Source organism: Bos indicus x Bos taurus, chromosome 8 (genome assembly GCF_003369695.1).
Source record: "Bos indicus x Bos taurus breed Angus x Brahman F1 hybrid chromosome 8, Bos_hybrid_MaternalHap_v2.0, whole genome shotgun sequence".
Taxonomy (NCBI): domain Eukaryota; kingdom Metazoa; phylum Chordata; class Mammalia; order Artiodactyla; family Bovidae; genus Bos; species Bos indicus x Bos taurus.
This window is the reverse complement of record NC_040083.1, coordinates 113091680-113109275: the sequence shown is the minus strand read 5'-3', so window position 1 is coordinate 113109275 and position 17596 is coordinate 113091680. Positions and strand designations below refer to the sequence as shown.

At 43.4% G+C, this 17596-nt stretch overlaps 1 long non-coding RNA gene across 1 annotated transcript; it reads right to left on the bottom strand.

Annotated features, from left to right (window-relative positions):
* Positions 1–2931: 2931 nt before the first annotated feature.
* On the bottom strand, positions 2932–7411 carry LOC113897771. The gene is made up of 2 exons (XR_003512429.1): positions 7266–7411; positions 2932–3305 (listed from the first exon to the last, which is right to left on the bottom strand). It is a non-coding gene; the product is annotated as an uncharacterized LOC113897771 (long non-coding RNA).
* Between the last annotated feature and the right edge of the window lie 10185 nt (positions 7412–17596).

Sequence of the window (17596 nt, the reverse complement as noted above, 5' to 3'; positions counted from 1 at the left end):
CCTAACCCTAACCCCAACCCTTAACCCTAACCCTTAACCCTAACCGTAACTCCTAACCCTGTCCCTAATCTTTTTTTCCCTTCTCGATACAAATTTAAAAACAGGTTTTCTCTTCAAACTCTGTGTAGCTATAATGACATCCGGTTCCACCTGAACTTAACTCCTCTCAAACCTTGAGCTAACCAATGCACTTTTCTTATGGAAATGTTTGTCTTAAGCTATGGGAATGTACTATGTAACCCTAACCTTAGACACTATCTTCAAGTAGTTTCTGCCTAAAGTCTCAGAACTGACTTGACAAACCAATATGCTTGACTCATACATTGTTCTCCTAATCTATGTTAATGAAGCTGTATATTTGCTCATGTCAATCAGTCTTATTGCCCAGGATGACTCACCTGGTGCCACAATTATCTCCATGTATCTTGTGGGTGAGGGGCCTGCTGCCATTCCTTTCTCTAATTAGTATACTGCTAGTACCTATATAACATCCAGCTAAAGATGAGTAGGGGGACACTCTGCCTTCTTCTGATGTCTATGTCAGAAGCTTTCTCTCTTTTATACGTTAATAAAACTTTGTGACACAAAAGCTCTGAGTGATCAAGCCTCGTCACTGGCCCGGATTGAATTCTTCTCCTAAGGAGCCCAAGAATCCAAGCATATTTCATAGTTAAGACAACGACCTTTCAAAACAATGGTCTTTTCAAAAAATGATGATAAGTGATGAGTATGCATATGCCTACGAATGAAATGGGACCCGTATCTCAAAGCACATAAAAATAAATATTCCCTCAACATAAATATAACACAATCAGCCCTTCATATGCATAGACTATCCAACTATGAAGTCATTCAAATATCGATGTAAAATATTGCAATAAATTCCAAAGTTTAAAAGTGGTGACTATTGACTTTCACCTGCTGGCACTTGTTTTTATGTCATCTCCATTATATTAGCTATGACAATGAATCATGTGTTGTGCTAAGTCACTTACATTGTGTCCAACTCTTTGGGATCGTATGGACTAGAGCCCACCAGGCTCCTACCAGGATACTGGAGTGGGTTGCCATGCTCTCCTTCAGGAGATCTTCCTGCCCCAGGGATTGAACCCATATCTCCTATGTCTCCTGCATTGGCAGGTGGGTTCTTTACCACTAGCACCACCTGGGAAGGCCCAAGACACATGAACATCAGTGGATTTGGGGCCCATGGGGCATATACAGAACCATTCCTCAAAGGAAACTGATGACTTTAAAATCTCAAACAAAACACGAGTGTACGTGTTCACAATATTCATGTAGCAAGGGTTTCTTTGATCTGAAAAATGCCATCGACCGATGAAGGACTATGTGAAGAATACTTCAAAGTCTATTTGGCAAACACAGCCTAAGTTGGCTATATTTAGTACTCAAATGAATGAGAATGTCATGAGTAGCGGTGGTTTCAAATAAGTAGCATGTGAAGCTGTTTACACTTATTGTGATGCACAGTATACCACATTCACAAATTTCAGTAGCGTTGGTGCCAAAACTATATATTTCTCAGTGGAAGCTTCTACATGGAGTGTTGGGGTCAGAGCTCTAACTCATACAGGCATACTTTTACTTTTAAAATGATCCTGCATGAGAATCAAACAAAACACTGGATTAACACCTAGACAGTGTTTGAGCTCTGTACTAAATGATTTGAAAGCTAGTAGATGGAATGAGCTGATGAGGAAGACTACGAACGAGTCATCTTCAACTTGGCCAAACTGCTGATAGTCATACAAGTTAATGAAAAGTTAAGCCTGTTGTCATTAATTTGGTTTAAAAGAAATAGAATAGCAAAACAAATTAGTAAATCTTGTTTTCTTAATAAACACTATTATTTCTGCACAGCTTTGTTACTGGCATGAATACAATACCTTCAACAATAACTTGTCACAGTGAAACGGATTCACATTCTATATCTATTCACCTCTATAATTGATGCATAGCTGTTTGATACTATTGCTTAAATGAGTACAACTTATGTGACTTCACAAACTACAAACACTACTAACATAATAGGTATTAAAAAACCTTGAGCGACATGAGCGTTAAGACTTAGTAGAGTTGTGCTCACGAATAATGATACTATTATTCACTCCGGCCATGGTACTGGAATCTGTACATTAACACCCCTGCAAAGGAAACTGAAAGGGTAGAATAATAATAAAGGAACTTCATAACTATATTCCTACTGTAATCATTCAACACTGTATGTTTTCTTTTAACCTAACTTTCATATTTGGTCTACTCTAACCTCTTCTGTGTTCACTTTATGCTATACTTATTGCTAACAGTAAAATTACTATAGGAGTTCTAATTAATTTTTTTTTACTTGCAATACTAGTGATAGAACAAAGGCCGATATGTGTATCTGCAGCAGTCGTAACCTCCTGAACAGACTGCAATAAAAAGGGTTTCCAGAATATCCTGACGATTTCCATCTACTAGGCTGTGGTGAGTCCAAGCGATACATGCTCCAGAGGACAGAAGACAAACAGGTGTGAAAGACTTGTACTGCACTTAGGGAGAAAGGGCATGTTGCTACTCAGCCCAGTACAAGTGTAGAAGTAACACCTCAGTAAGTCAACCTTTAAAGACTCGATAAATATGAGAACGACTGGTATGAAGAAACCTTCAGAAGTGCCTTCTCAGACCTCCCATCATAAGCACAAGCATAATAAAAACACTGAGTTTTCATGGTCTCACACAAAATTAGACTCACTTAGGACTTTGCTTTGAGAGGAGTCAAACTACTCATTGTTAAAGAGAAGTGATCCTTTCTTCTCTGAAGATTTGTGAATCATTCAGTTGGGTGTGGTGAATAAAATACTTAAGGATCTAATACATAAAAATGCAATAGGCAAAGCACATAGATTTTTTGCTCCCTTTCTCAAAGGATGGAATATTTTGTATTTGCACTGATTTAATGTTTTGACTTCATGTACAATTACATACAGATTTTTTTAGTTGACATACAATAGGACTAAAAATATTAATACTAATAAATCATGTTGGTATGTGTGGTTGTCACATAGGATTCACAGGAGATTTACATTCACAGTTGTCAATGTAAAGGATTAATGCTATTTAGCTTCTTCATGAACCTACAACATGAATGAAGAGCTTTTCTCAAAATATTTCACTGAGGGAAATACAAGGATGATAGGCATAATACTATGCTTCAACTCACGGATTTCTAAGCATTGCTCACAATACAGATCTGATTTTCAACATCAGGGTTCTTTCAGTGTCCTTGAACAGCATTTGTTTTTCTGTATACAGAAGAAAAAAACTCATGAGTATCAAACTTGTTCACATAAAACAAGTGTATGAATTGTTACCTTCCTGACCCAGGGATCAAAACCACATCACTTCCATCTCCTGCACTGGTAGGCAGGTTATTTACCGACTGTGCCACCTGGAATCAATATACATTTCAAGAACCACTGCCATCAGCTTCTACTGTTCATGACCAAAGTAGGAGAAAGAACATTGGAAGAAGTATTCGTAAGTGTACTCATAAGAAGTACTCAAAAGTCAAGGAGCTGTTATACTGGGTACTCTAGTTATCACTGGGACAAGTCAGTTCCTCCAATGATGAGGGGTATAACTGAAAAATTATTACAAATGCATGGGATGTGATATCTACATGATAAATGTGTTCCTTTTATGCTATTGCTTCAGGTGTGCCTACTTCAGCATGAAGGACTGCACTTCAAGGAATGCCTGCTATTCCAGCTCAAGCAACAGATACTAAAGTGCAGATCATTGTCCTTTCTTGAAAATAATCAGCAGTTTGTCAACATATGTAACATGCCAGAGCAACCCTTTGGATGGAACTCTAAAAACAGGTTAGGCCCTCTTTTTTGCCAAGCCCTGCGATAAAATACAAATCCAAAAAAGAAAAATAGCATCGGTTTTCTCAGGACTTCCTCATCTTTTCTTTCTGGATGGCAGGAAGCAGACATTGAGGCCAGATGACTGCAGGATTTAATTGTGAACTAACATTGGGTGGGGTGGAAGCTCATCACTCTAGTAAGAATGTGGCTCAATTAAACTGACTTTCATTCACTTCATGTACATAGAGTTCTATAATCCTTCGTTAAGGAATTCAATAAGTTATACTTCCTTATACCTTCGCAATCTCTTGGTTTACACGAATATCAATTTCTAGTCCAGCACTTATACAATGAGTGGTACAGGTAGTAACAGTGCATAAATGATGATGAGCAATGACAGGAAGTTTATTTATTCTCTGTTTCAATTCTTGATTTTTTATATAATTTTTTATAATATACTTACAGATGTGAATATTTTAGTGGCACGTATAAAGACACGTTGAGTAGTGCTATGGTAACTCAGTGTTGGCACAATAATTATCATGGCTATTATGTCTTTTTCATATATGTCTTTTGAGACTCTGTTCCATTATACATTATCATAAGATATTCAATACAGTTTCCTAAACTGTACAGTAGGTCCTTGTGGTTTCTTTCATATATAGTACTATGTATTTGTTAATAATTCAATCAAAAACTGGTATACAAATATTCATAGTGACATTATTCACAATAGCTCAAAGGTAGAACCCATTCAAGTGTCCATAGGTGGGTGATTGAATATGCAACACAGGGTATATTCAAAAGCTTGAACAGTATTCTACCATACAAAAGAAATTAAATGGTGCTGCCACTGTGCAACACATTACAGAAATTACTCCAAAACTAACACATGGAATAAATTCATAGTTCGATTCTAATTCATGCTATGTACCCAAAAGGTATGGGAAAAGGGGCTGAAAAAATGCATGCTTCTGCAGTCATAGTCACAACAGCATGATTCACACTGGCCAACAAACAGAAGCAATCTAAGTGTCCATGGCAGCCAACTCCATAAACTGTGGTAGACACACAATGGAATATGATTCGGCCCTTCAAAGTTGGTAATTCTGACAACACTACAATGTGGACGAACTTTACGGTCATTATAGTAAGTGAAATAAACCAGACCAAAAAAGGACAAACATTCTGTGATTCCACTAGTATGAGATATCCAAACAAGTCAAATCCAAAGCCAGAAAAAGCTGAAAGTGATTCCCAGGGATCAAACAGAGTTCATGTTTCATGGACCCCAGTTTCCCTTGGGGAAACTGACTTCCCATGATATCGCAAAAACCAATTATACAGATAACTGGAAGCCATATCCAATCAAATGAATGTAGACATAATTTTACAGTTTACACCAACCTCATTCAAACTTATCAATAGACAAAAGGCAAAACTGTATCTATGATACCTCAGCTTTGATTAAAACTGTGTCTACAGTACCTCAGTTTTGTTTATCAAATTTAACAAAAAAAAAACTAAAGTCTATCCAAAAAGGATATAAAATATATATAACATGAACTTTAAAAAATTAGAAATTTAAACTGTGAAAAACCTTATTCACAAAACTTAAACACTAGCCACAGAAAAAATATATTTACAAAATACATATCTGATAAAGAAAGGATTGTACTCCAACTATACCAAAAAATCTAAAACAAACAATCTCATTAAAAATGTATAAATCTAAACACCGGGCCTATGAAAATATAAAGATAGTAGATAAGCATATCAAAAATACTCAAATTCACATATCATTAGGAAATTACAAACTAAAACAACACTGAAGTAACACTGCACACCTATTAGATCCAGTAAACTCAAAAAAGGGGAGGCAGGGCTTCTCTGGTGGCTCAGTGGTAAAGAATCTGCCTGATGATGCAAGACACTCTAGTTCGATCTCTTACCCAGGAAGATCCCACATGCCACAGAGAAACATAGCTGGATTTTTCCACAGTTAAACAAGGCTCACCTGTGACCTGAATACTACACGTCTAGCACTTAGTAAACAGCTTTGAAAAAGTGTCCAGACAAAAAGTATCACAATTATACACAACAGCTCTACTTGTAATAAAAACTTTCAAATATCAGGATGTCTTCAGTAGATGACTGTGTAAACAAATTGGGATACATCCAAAGTGAAGGGGAGCAAATGCTACCCCAAAATATACCACTTCAGCAGGAGAATTAGTTGGACCTAATTAACTTTTTTTTTTTTAAGAGGACACATGATCATCTCTGAAACCCAAGTTCAAGACGGCTTTTCTGTGAGTCACATGTACCAGAGAAATCTCATTTCAAAGGAATCCTCTGTATATACCAGATAGAAGGATGACAGACAATCTTGTGAAACTTTTTTTTTATCAATAGGGAAAGCTAAGACATAAATCTCTACAACAACCATACCCTTCCTTTTCTTTGGTTTTATTTTTTAATGTTTATTTGTTTTTTTATTTGGCTGCTCCAGATGGACCTTCGTTGAGGCAAGGCCAGATATTTAGCTACAGCATGCAAACTCTTCGTTGTGGCATGGGAGATCTAGTTCTCGGATCAGGGAATGAACCGGGCCTCCTTCTTTGGGAGTGTCCAGTCTTAGCCACTGGACCACCAGGAAGCCCCTGTTTTGTGTTTAGATGAAGATGGTATCTAAGGTGATATCTTGGGCCACTTCAGTCACTGACTCAGTTTCCTGAGTTTCTCCAAATCACACACGAGGTACACATTATTAAACTGGTTTGCAAAACAAGTAAAGGTTGTTTACTACAATATTGTATGCTTACAAATATCTAAATGGTAAATGGCATATTATTTATTTTTAATTACTATGTGGGAAAAAAGAATGCAGGATTCATACATGTTACAACATGAATAAACATGAAAACCATCTTTAGTGGGGGAAAAAAATCCATATAGAAAAGGCCACCCAGATCCCATATTCACCATGTCTGCTTTAAATCCATCAAGTTTGTTCAAATAACTGAAAATCTCAGTAACACTCTAAACAAAGAAAAAAGGATGAGGATGGAAAAAAAGATATATTCATACACTTGAACAACTGCTAAAAGTGGAAGTGGGGCTGTGGATTATATTATAATGTAGAAACCATATGATTTCCTGATGTTGGAGGTTATGTGCTGGTTCTGCAGGAGAAGGTACCCCTTTTGGATAAAATACATAAACTATTTTAGATGATGTGGCAAATGTGAGTACTTTTTCCCATAGCTAGGAGTTTTCCATACATTTGAAATTACTGGAAAGTAAATTATGTTTCAAAACAACCATGTCAATACCACAAAAGAAATTCAGAGTAGACAGGCATGAAACTTTCTTATACAGGCCAAGACTTACCCAGACGAAGTTCAAGGGAAGCTGTGATGCTCACTGCCCTTGAAGGAGTCCACATGGAATGAAGAACTACTGTGGGAAGTCTACTAGTAACCACCATGTCTTGGGTCCTCTGGATGACCTATTGCAGGAGAAACAGATTTAACAAATAAAATGTTTCACATAACTTCACAAAAAGTTGTTAGACTACATTCAGTAAAGCTGAATCATTTTGGATCAATTTACAATCATATAAAATACTATCATTTACAATCCCAATCAATATATAAAAATCACTTGCATTTCTATACACTAAAAACAATCAGAAACAAAAATTAAGAAAATCCCACTTATAATTGCATCCAAAAGAATAAAACATCTAGCAACAAACTTAATCAAGGTCATAAAAGACCAGTAGTCAGAAAACTAGAAAGCGCTGATAAAGAAACCAAAGTAAAACACAAACAAACAGAAAACTATTCCACGCTCATGCACGGGAACAATGAGGAATTAAAATGTCCATTCCAACCAAAGTCATCAACAAATACACTGACTGCAATCACAAAATAATATTCAATGGCATGTTTCACAGAAATATAAATATTCCTAATATTAGACTGCTAATATTGAACAGACCTTAAACGGCCAAAAAGACTCTGAGAAAGAAGAACACAGCTGGAGGCATCTTCCTCTCCCACTTCAAACTACATCACGGACCTGTAGTAACCACCACAGTGAGGAACTGGCAGGAACACAAACACATGGACTCCAGGAAAGAATAGAGAGCCCAGAAATGAACCCACATGTACGTGGTCAGTTCATGAAAATCAAACCAGGAACGAGCAAAGAGGAAAGGACAGTCTTCTGAAGAAACAGTGACAGGAAAACTGGCCACCTACACTAAAGAACATCACTGGTCATCCTCTAGATCATCTAACAGAAATCTAACTAAAAACCCAGCATTTTGCATATGGAGCTCTTTCCCCCCTGAGTCCTCTGAGATGGACCTCCAGTCAGCCCTCAGCTGGACACAGGAAACGTCTACTTCGTCCTCATTTTTCCCTCTTGCAGCGCCTACCTGCTGGTGGGCACTGAGGCAACCCTGCTCCTCTCAGCCTGGATGCAGCCCCGTTATCCAGAAGCCCGAGCCCTGGCGGTCCTGAGGAGACACAGCTCCCGCCAGTTGGTCACCGAGCCCAGTCTGAAGGCAAAGCGTCCTGCGCCCGCGGGTCAGAGTGGGTCTTGGCGCCCCCTGCAGGCCGCCAGAGAAGAGCAGGCAGCCCCGCACTCACAGACCTCAGAGGGCTCACCCAGAAACAGCTCTGCTGTGAGCACTCAGACTGGAAGCCCAAACTGAAATGGAGCAGGATAGCTCCATGACTCTCCTCAAAACATGGCTAGGGAACAATGAGAGCCTGTATGGAATGCAGCCATAAAAAGGAACCCATTTGACTCACTTCTAATGAAGGGGATGAACCTAGAGCGTATTAAACCGGAAAGTCAGTCAAAAGAGAAAAACATGGAATTGAGGATGGGTCTGACTAGTCTGTTCACATAGCTGCAATGGAGATGCAGACATAGAGAACAGACTTACAGACAAGGGTGGGGAACAAGAGGGAGAGGGTGAGATGAATGGAGAGAGCAGCATGGATGCATGTACACCAACATTTGTAAATAGACAACCAGTGGGAATTTGCTGTATGACTCAGGGAACTCAAACTGGGGCTCAGTAATAACCTAGAGAGGTGGGAATGGGTGGGACGTGGGAGGAAGATTCAAGAGCAAAGGGACAAAGGTACACCTATGGTTAATTCATATTGATGTATGACAAATCAAACCAATATTGTAAAGCAATGATCAACCAACTAAATATAAATAACTGTTAAAAATAAAACATATGAAATGAACATAAACACAAACTGCAACAAGGCAATTCCATTTAAAAAACTATAAAAATTTTAGAAAACAACAAAAGATCTACATGACCTTTGGTCTGGTGATCAGTTCTAACACGACAAAAAAGCCAACTTACTGAATTATAAATATAAATTATTTAAAACATTGACTTTTATAATTTTATACATTTACTCTGTGGAGGACCTTACTCGAGAGAACCGAAAACAAACTGTTAAATGAACCACTGACCACCCACCCTTGCCAGGCAACCGAGAAAAGAAAACACTTGCTGGACTCATCTTACAACAGGAGGTCCTGGTAAGGAACAAGGAACTAACAAGCTACCACCAACCAGAATTCTGGAGAGGTCAAAAGGAGATGGGAGACTCCAGTTCAGAGGTCCTACCAACCTCCCAGGATCCTCCTCACTGGAATCCATCTCAGCTGAATGATGCGTGTGCCCCCAGGAAGGATCCCAATTCAGAATGACTGGCAAGAGACAAACCAGAAACTAACCCAATGACTATAAAATCTGAGACTGTGAGCCACATGGCAGAGCAGTTCTCTCCGTTTCCCTCACCCTCCTGCCCTCTGCCCCGGCATCCCTTCCCAATAAAGCCTCTCACTTGGATGGCACTCCTCTCCTCAGACAACTCATTTTGAAGTGTCAGACAAGAACCCACTCTCAAGCCCTGGAAGGGATCCCCCTTCCTTCATCAAAAGCAATATCCAGGAGAAAATATCTTCAAAACACTATCTTGTAGAGAAGGAAATCGGAGAAGGCAATGGCAGCCCACTCCAGTACTATTGCCTGGAGAATCCCATGGACAGAGGAGCCTGAAAGGCTGCAACCCTGGGGTCGATAAGAGTCAGACACGACTTCACTGAGTGACTTCACTTTCACTTTTCACTTTCATGCATTGGAGAAGGACATGGCAACCCACTCCAGTGTTCTTGCCTGGAGAATCCCAGGGACAGAGGAGCCTGGTAGGCTGCCATCTATGGGGTTGCACAGACTTAGACATGACTGAAGCGACTTAGCAGCAGCAGAGAAGAAAATGGCACCATCTCCAGTATTCTGACCTCAGAAATCCCAGGAACAGAGGAGCTTGGTGGGCTACAGTCCAACAGCAGGGCATTTCTGAGGGGAGGAAACAGTCCCAGGAAAGTTGAGGTGCTCACCAAAAGCCCCACAGCTTTTGACAGCACAGCCAGAACTGTGGCTGAGGATTCCCAGCTGCCAGGCCTCTTGATCCTGGCCTCTTTCACTAGATACATGTGTGGAAAACTACAATCTAAAATATGCCCTGGTGGCTCCGTAGTAAAGAATCCACCTGCCAGTGCTGGAGATGCAGGTGGGATCCCTGCTATGGGAAGATCCCACATGCTATGGAGCCTGTGTGCCACAACTGCCGAGCCTGTGCTCTAGATCCTGGAAGCCACAATGCCGAGCTCACATACTGCAACCACTGAAGCCTGTGAGCCTGTGCCCCACAAGAGGAGCCACTGCAGTGAGAAGCCCGCACACCACTAGTTATGGCCCACGCTCACCACAACTAGAGAAAAGCCCACACACGAAGACGCAACTCAGCCAACAATAAATAAAATCGTTTTCCTTAAAAATGCATATCTGACAAAGAATCTGTACTCGAATTGTCCAAGAACGCTAGAGCAAACAATCCCATTCATAATTGGTAATGACTGAAATAGACACCCGGCCACTGAGGGTATACTGATAGTAAACTATCATACAAAACATACTCAAGATACTGGTGGCATGCACGCAGAGCCCCCTTTGGAAGACAGTCTGACAGTTTTTTTTAGTAACCACATGGGACAAGCATTGAATTCCATACATGATATGTGGTGGAAGCCAGGTTATCTTACCATTGGAATGGGAAGTTACAGATAAACAAAAGGAAAGGTTACAATATCCATGTCATGGTGGATCCGGTTGGAGACATCATTACAAATTACCTTTAACTGAATATGTTCAAAGGTAAACTGGAATACATGTATATATATATCCATGTATTGTCAGCTGAGCATATTTAGTTCCTACATGTATGTTTTAAATATCATTCTCTAATAAAAGGGAACAGGAAACGTCCCTGATGGCCCGGTGGTAAATGTCACGCGAGTGTATGTTCCTCAGTTCTTTGTCTCGTCACAACAAAGATTTGGAGTGACAGACATTAAAGCCCTCGGCACATCACAGCTCTCAGGTCTTGGACAAACTGTTACAGCTCTTAGGCAAATCAGTGTTACAGATCTATTTTATTTAGAAGATAGCAGGAGAATCCATCCTCGAAGTGTGAGGGCATGCCAACCCAAAGACTCGGAAGAGAAGAGAGTGGAGAAGCATGCGGGGGAGGGAGAGAGAGAGAAAGAGTGCATGCATGCAGGAGAGAAAGAGAGCGAGAAAGCACTGTGGCTCCTCTTTTTATGTTTTTTCCTCCACCTGGGCCTGCCCTATGCAAATTGGGCTTAGCCAGGAGTGCTGTTTGTTCTACCTGAAGTCTTCACTCTGGTCCTCAGACCTTCCTTTGACCTTCCTTTGTTCTATTTTCGTGGGCTTTTCCCTTCCTTGTCTTTTAGCCACTGCCATTTTGGACTCCTTTTCCCTATTCTACCTACCTAACATTCCCCCCTCAAGAGATAGGAGGCCCAATTCTTTGGGAATAGGGGTGTAGAGGTCTTTCTGGCTACTTCCTGCTGAACCATGACGGCGAGGGATATTGGGCCTCCCCCTCTTGCTAGTCTCAAGCCTCAGAGTCCTTATAGCGGTGTCCATCTAAGGGTGTGTGATATTTCCCTGGTCGGCTGTAGTTTTATGTCTTTGTTGAATTGGCACTGCATGTTGTAGCTTGTTGACCTGGTGGCAGAGGCTTAGCCTCTGTGGTCTCAAAATTGAAGACTACTGCATCCCTGGCTCTTCTTTTTCCATCCAAGACAAAGCTGCCTCCAACAGTGTACCAGATTTCCTCAGGATTGGTCAGGGGATCTTCTGACAATCCCTCTCAGGGTTTTGTCCAGTGGTCCAAGGTTTCTAGACAAGAGTGAAAGGGGAGAGAGCCCTCGTGGGTAGGCAGGAGGGTGGCTGGGTTAAGAACCTCACAAGGAGATATAGTGAAGCCTGGATTTTCCATCAGCATGACTTGATATCTGAGCAGTCTTTGATCAGACATCCATAAATGATCTCTCCCATTTAGGAGTTGTTTTACTTGGTGGCTGGTAAAAATAGTTAGATTGCCCCCAAAGGAGAGTTTTAAAGCATCTTCTATCATGATTGCAATAGCTGCAAGATTTCGAAGGCAGGGGGGCCAGTCTTGGGCAGTTTGATGGAGCCTCTTGGATAAGTAAACTATAGGCTGAGGCTCAGATCCCAACCTTTGAATTAACACTTCCAAGGCTATTCCCTCTCTTTCATGGACATAAAGTTGGAATGCTTTTTCTGGGTCTGGCAACCTCAAGGCAGGTGCCTGAGTTAAGGCCTGTTTTAGTGTAGCCTCTGCCTTCTTTTGAGGAGTTCCCCACATCAGTGGGATTGAATCATCTCGCCCTTTAAGCTTTCATATAAGGGCTGGGCAATTAAACCATAGTTGGGTGTCCAGATTCTACAGTATCCAGTTAGCCCCAGGAAAGCTCACAATTGTTTTCGAGTCATGGGGGAGGGCAACTGCAGGATTCCTTGTACCCAATCAGAGGACAGCCTCCTGGACCCATATGTAATCTGAACTCCCAGGCAAGTGACCTTTGTCTCGACCATCTGTGCCTTAGCACGAGAGACTTTATATCCCCTTTCTGCCAAGAAGTTTAGAACCTGAATTGAATGGTGTTTGGTACTCTTCTCATCTGGAGAGCAGATTTGTAGGTCATCTACGTATTGTAATATTTTCCCATTAGGTCCCAGGTCCAGATCTAGGAAATCCCGACTAAGGGCCTGTCCAAACAGGTGGGGGCTATCTCTGAACCCTGGAGGTAATACTGTCCAAGTCATGTTGGTGTTTTTCTCCTGGGGCCTCCCGCTCAAAGGCAAAAATATATTGGGATTCTTTAGCCAGTGGTATGCAAAAAAATGCATCTTTGAGATCTAAGACTGTAAACCACTTGGCACTGGGTGGGATTTCTCCCAAGATTACATAGGGATTGGGTACTGTGGGATGGAGGGGGACGACAGCTTGATTTATGATCCAGAGATCTTGGACCATTAGCCAGGTTCCATCTTTTTTCTTTACTGAGAGGATTGGGGTGTTACATGGTGAACTGGTGGGGACCAATAGCCCACAAGCAAGGAATTTATTAAAGGCTGTAGTCCCTCCAAGCCTCTTTTGAGAGGATATTGTTTCTGGTTAGGAAACCGAGTGGGATCTTGGAGGACAATGATGACCGGTTCAGCTTGGTGGGCTCGCCCAGGAATCCCCTGGTCCCACACCTGGGGGTTAATTTTGTCTTCCCATAGTTTTTGGTCCCTCTCTATTGAAGGTGTAATGGGTTCTTCAATAGTAACCGGGAGCTGTAGAGCTCTAGGGGCTGAAAGACTTCCCATCACAAGGGTGGTCCCGTTTAGTGAGTATATCTCTTCCCAATAAGGGGATAGGACACTCAGGGACCACCAGAAACTGGTGGGAAAGTATTTGTCCATCCCAGCAACAAAGAAGTGCTCGGGCGAATCTTTTAGTAGTTACTTTTACTGTAGCACCCAAAATGGTACAGATTTGGGAGGAGAAGGCTCTGGAGTAGGAGATCAAGACAGAGTAGGTAGCCCCTGTGTCAACCAAGAAATTCTCGGACCTACCTGCCACATCCAGTTGCACCCTTGGCTCCAGCCCCGTGATGGTTATCTGTGACAGGCAGGCTTCCTAGAGTGGGCGGCTTCAGTCCTCTTGAACCATCGTGAGGGTAGGCTTGGCGCTTGACCTTGAGGCTCTTGGGTCCTGAGGGCAGAGTGTCGCCCAATGTCCCAATTGATGGCATTTGTGGCAAGCCTTTCTAGGAGACTTGTCACGGTTTGGACACTCTTTGGCCCAATGCCCCGCCTGTCTACAGATCAGGCATTTGTCTCGTGCCTTGTCCTTCAAGGACTCAGGGTTTGCCATAGGGCTTCTCTGGAGGGTGGACAGCACCTGGGCATGCCTTGTCTCTTTCTTTCTCTCCTTCTTCTGGGCCTTGGCCTCCTTCTCCTGTCCTCCATTATAAAAGGTATTGGTGGCTCTCTGGACTATCTCATCTAAAGAGGTAGCACGGTCCTGCTGTTGTAGCTGTTGTAACTTAATTCTGATATCTGATGCACATTGGGACAGGAATTTGTCCTTTAAAATCACCTGTCCCTCGTAAGAGTCTAAGTCCAGATTGGTAAACTTTTGGAGTGCCTCTTTTAGCCTTTCCAGAAAGGCAATGGGGTTCTCATTGGGCTCCTGAGTTATTGCTGAGACTGGGCACAGTCCCACAAGTAATAGGCTTTTTTGTTTTCATGAGTGGACTTCCTTAGGGGTAAGTCTTTCTGAAGCTTATCCTACCCAGAACTGTTGCAACCTGAGAGCCAGGCGTCCCCGGGTCAGGGTGCAGATCCCCAGGTAGGCTGAGGCGTGACAGCCTCCTAGAGATCGAATTCCCAGGCAGGTCGAGGCTTGAAGGCCTCCTGAGAATTGGGTCCCTGGGCAGGTCAAGGCATGACGACCTCCTGGGACCCCTGGGACTAGCGGATCCCCGAACAGTTTGAGGCGTGACAACCTTTCAAGGACCAGATCCCTAGGCAGGTCAAGGCGTGATGACCTCCTGGGACCCCCGGACTGGAGTTTGGGCGTCCCCAAGGTCTCTAGTGTGACCAGTGCTGGGTAGAATTAAGGGGTTTATAACTCATTGCTAGTTTGCCCACCGTGGACAGGAATAGATACGATGTAAGCTCATCCTACCTAGTACTGTTGCAACCTGAGAGCCAGACATCCCCAGGTCAGGGTGCAGATCCCCAGGCAGGCTGAGGCGTGACAGCCTCCTAGAGATCGAATCCCTAGGCAGGTCGAGGCGTGATGGCCTCCCAAGAATTGGGTCCCTGGGCAGGTCGAGGCGTGACGACCTCCTGGGACCCCTGGGACTAGTGGATGCCTGAGCAGGTTGAGGCGTGACAACCTTTTGAGGACCAGATCCCTAGGCAGGTCAAGGCGTAATGACCTCCTGGGACCCCCGGACTGGAGTTGGGCATCCCCAAGATCTCCAGTGTGACCAGTACTGGGTAGGATTAGGGGGTCGGGTATTTATAGAGTATTTCCCTCCCAAGGCCAGCTATTTTCTGGTTGTCTCTCCAAAAGATTGTAGAGGCAACCTTGTGGGTCTGGATGGGGCTCAGGAAAAGAGCATGAAACAGGAGGGAAGGGGGCAGAGCACAACCTTTGAAAGAATGACAAACACAAGGGTATACTGTAAACCAATTAAAATCAGTTGGGTCCAAGATGACAAGTCAAATTCAAGTAAACCTTAATCCCCAATCTATAAGCCAACAGACACACCCAGAGGCGGCAGGACAGCTCCAAGGCACAAGGTCAGAAGAGGGAGGAGTGGGTGGTTCCCCAAAGGCTGGGATGACCCTCCCACTCATTAGCATATGAATTTCACCCCCTCACAAAACCTAGCCAGGCCTAATTCCATGGCCCCAGCCCTTGCCCTCTGCAATGGTTCACACCCTGAAGAGTGGCTTCTCTCTGGCTCCTAACAAATCCACCTCTTATCACTTTGTCTCTCAATGAATTTTTGCAATGAGACATCAGAGCCTGAGTTTCATTAGTTTTGGCCGGGCTTGAGTCCCAGGAGACAGCTGAAGGACAGGAGGTAAAACCAGTGGGAAAACCGTGCCAAGGAATCCCCTTCATAGCCCGCCGGAAAATTTGCTAAATATCTGACTGGTGCTCACAGTTTCATTGGTCTGATCCTTGGCACAGAGAAGAGAAAGGACAGAAGAACCACCAGCGGCTGGTGTAACAGCTACTGGGGCTCAGCAGATAGCGCCTTTGGGACATGCTGAGGAGTAGCCTCTCCAGAGTCCCTAATTGTGCCCCCTGCCGCCCGCCTGTTCGCGGGAGGTTCAAGGAAACAAGAAACGAGAGATTGTAAACGTCCCTTCAGCTCTAGGAGCAAGGACCTCTTACCTTAACTGGAGGTCTTCTGGAATCTGAGACTGGGCCGCATGAGCTTTCTGCTGAGTTCGTTTTTCGCTGTCCGGGTTTCCAGCACGATGGGCCTTCCCCTGCGCTGGGTTTCTTTGCCTTCCGCTTCTAGCGCTGGAGCTTCGCTGAGCTGGGCTCCTACTGTGCTTGGCCTCTTCCGCACGGAGGTTGTTTCAGCCAGGTTAAACCCGACTCAGGGCACCATAGATGTCACACAAGTGTATGTTCCTCGGTTCTTTGTCTCGTCACAACAAAGACTTGAGGGGACGGACACTAAAGCCCTCCGCACAGCTCTCGGGTCTTGGACAAACCGTGTTATAGCTCTTAGGCAAATCAGTGTTACAGGTCTATTTTATTTAGAAGATAGCAGGGGAATGCATCCTCGAAGCGTGAGGGCATGCCAACCCAAAGAGACTCGAAGAGAAGAGAGTGGGGGAGCACGTGGTGGGGGGCAGGGGAGAGTGAGAGAGAGAGAGAAAGAGCATATGCACGCAGGAGACAAAGAGCGAGAAAGCACTTTGGCTCCTCCTTTTGTACGTTCTTTCCTCCACCTGGGCCTGCCCTATGCAAATTGGGCTTAGCCAGGAGTGCTGTTTGTTCTACCTGAGGTCTTCACTCTGGTCCTCGGACCTTCCTTTGACCTTCCTTTGTTCTATTTTCGCGGGCTTTTCCCTTCCTTGTCTTTTAGCCACCACCATTGTGGACTCCTTTTCCCTATTCTACCTACCTAACAGTAAAGAATCTGCCTACCAATGCAGGGAACACGGGTTCAATCCCTGGTCCTAGAAGATTCCACATGCCCAGGGGCAACTAAGCCCCTGAACAACTATTGAAGTTTTCGTGCTCCAGAGCCCAAGTTCTGCAACCAGAGAAAGCACTGCAATGAGAAGCCATGGCAGGCCAACTAGAGGGCAGCCTCCGCTCACTACAACTAGACAGACTAGCAACAAAGACCCAGCATCAGATCAGATCAGTAGCTCAGTCATGTCCGACTCTTTGTGACCCCATGAATCGCAGCACGCCAGGCCTCCCTGTCCATCACCAACTCCCGGAGTTCGCTCAGACTCACGTCCATCGAGTCAGCGATGCCATCCAGCCATCTCATCTTCTGTCATCCCCTTCTCCTCCTGCCCCCAATCCCTCCCAGCATCAGAGTCTTTTCCAATGAGTCAACTCTTTACGTGAGGTGGCCAAAGTACTGGAGTTTCAGCTTTAGCATCATTTCTTCCAAAGAAATCCCAGGGCTGATCTCCTTCAGAATGGACTGGTTAGATCTCCTTGCAGTCCAAAGGACTCTCA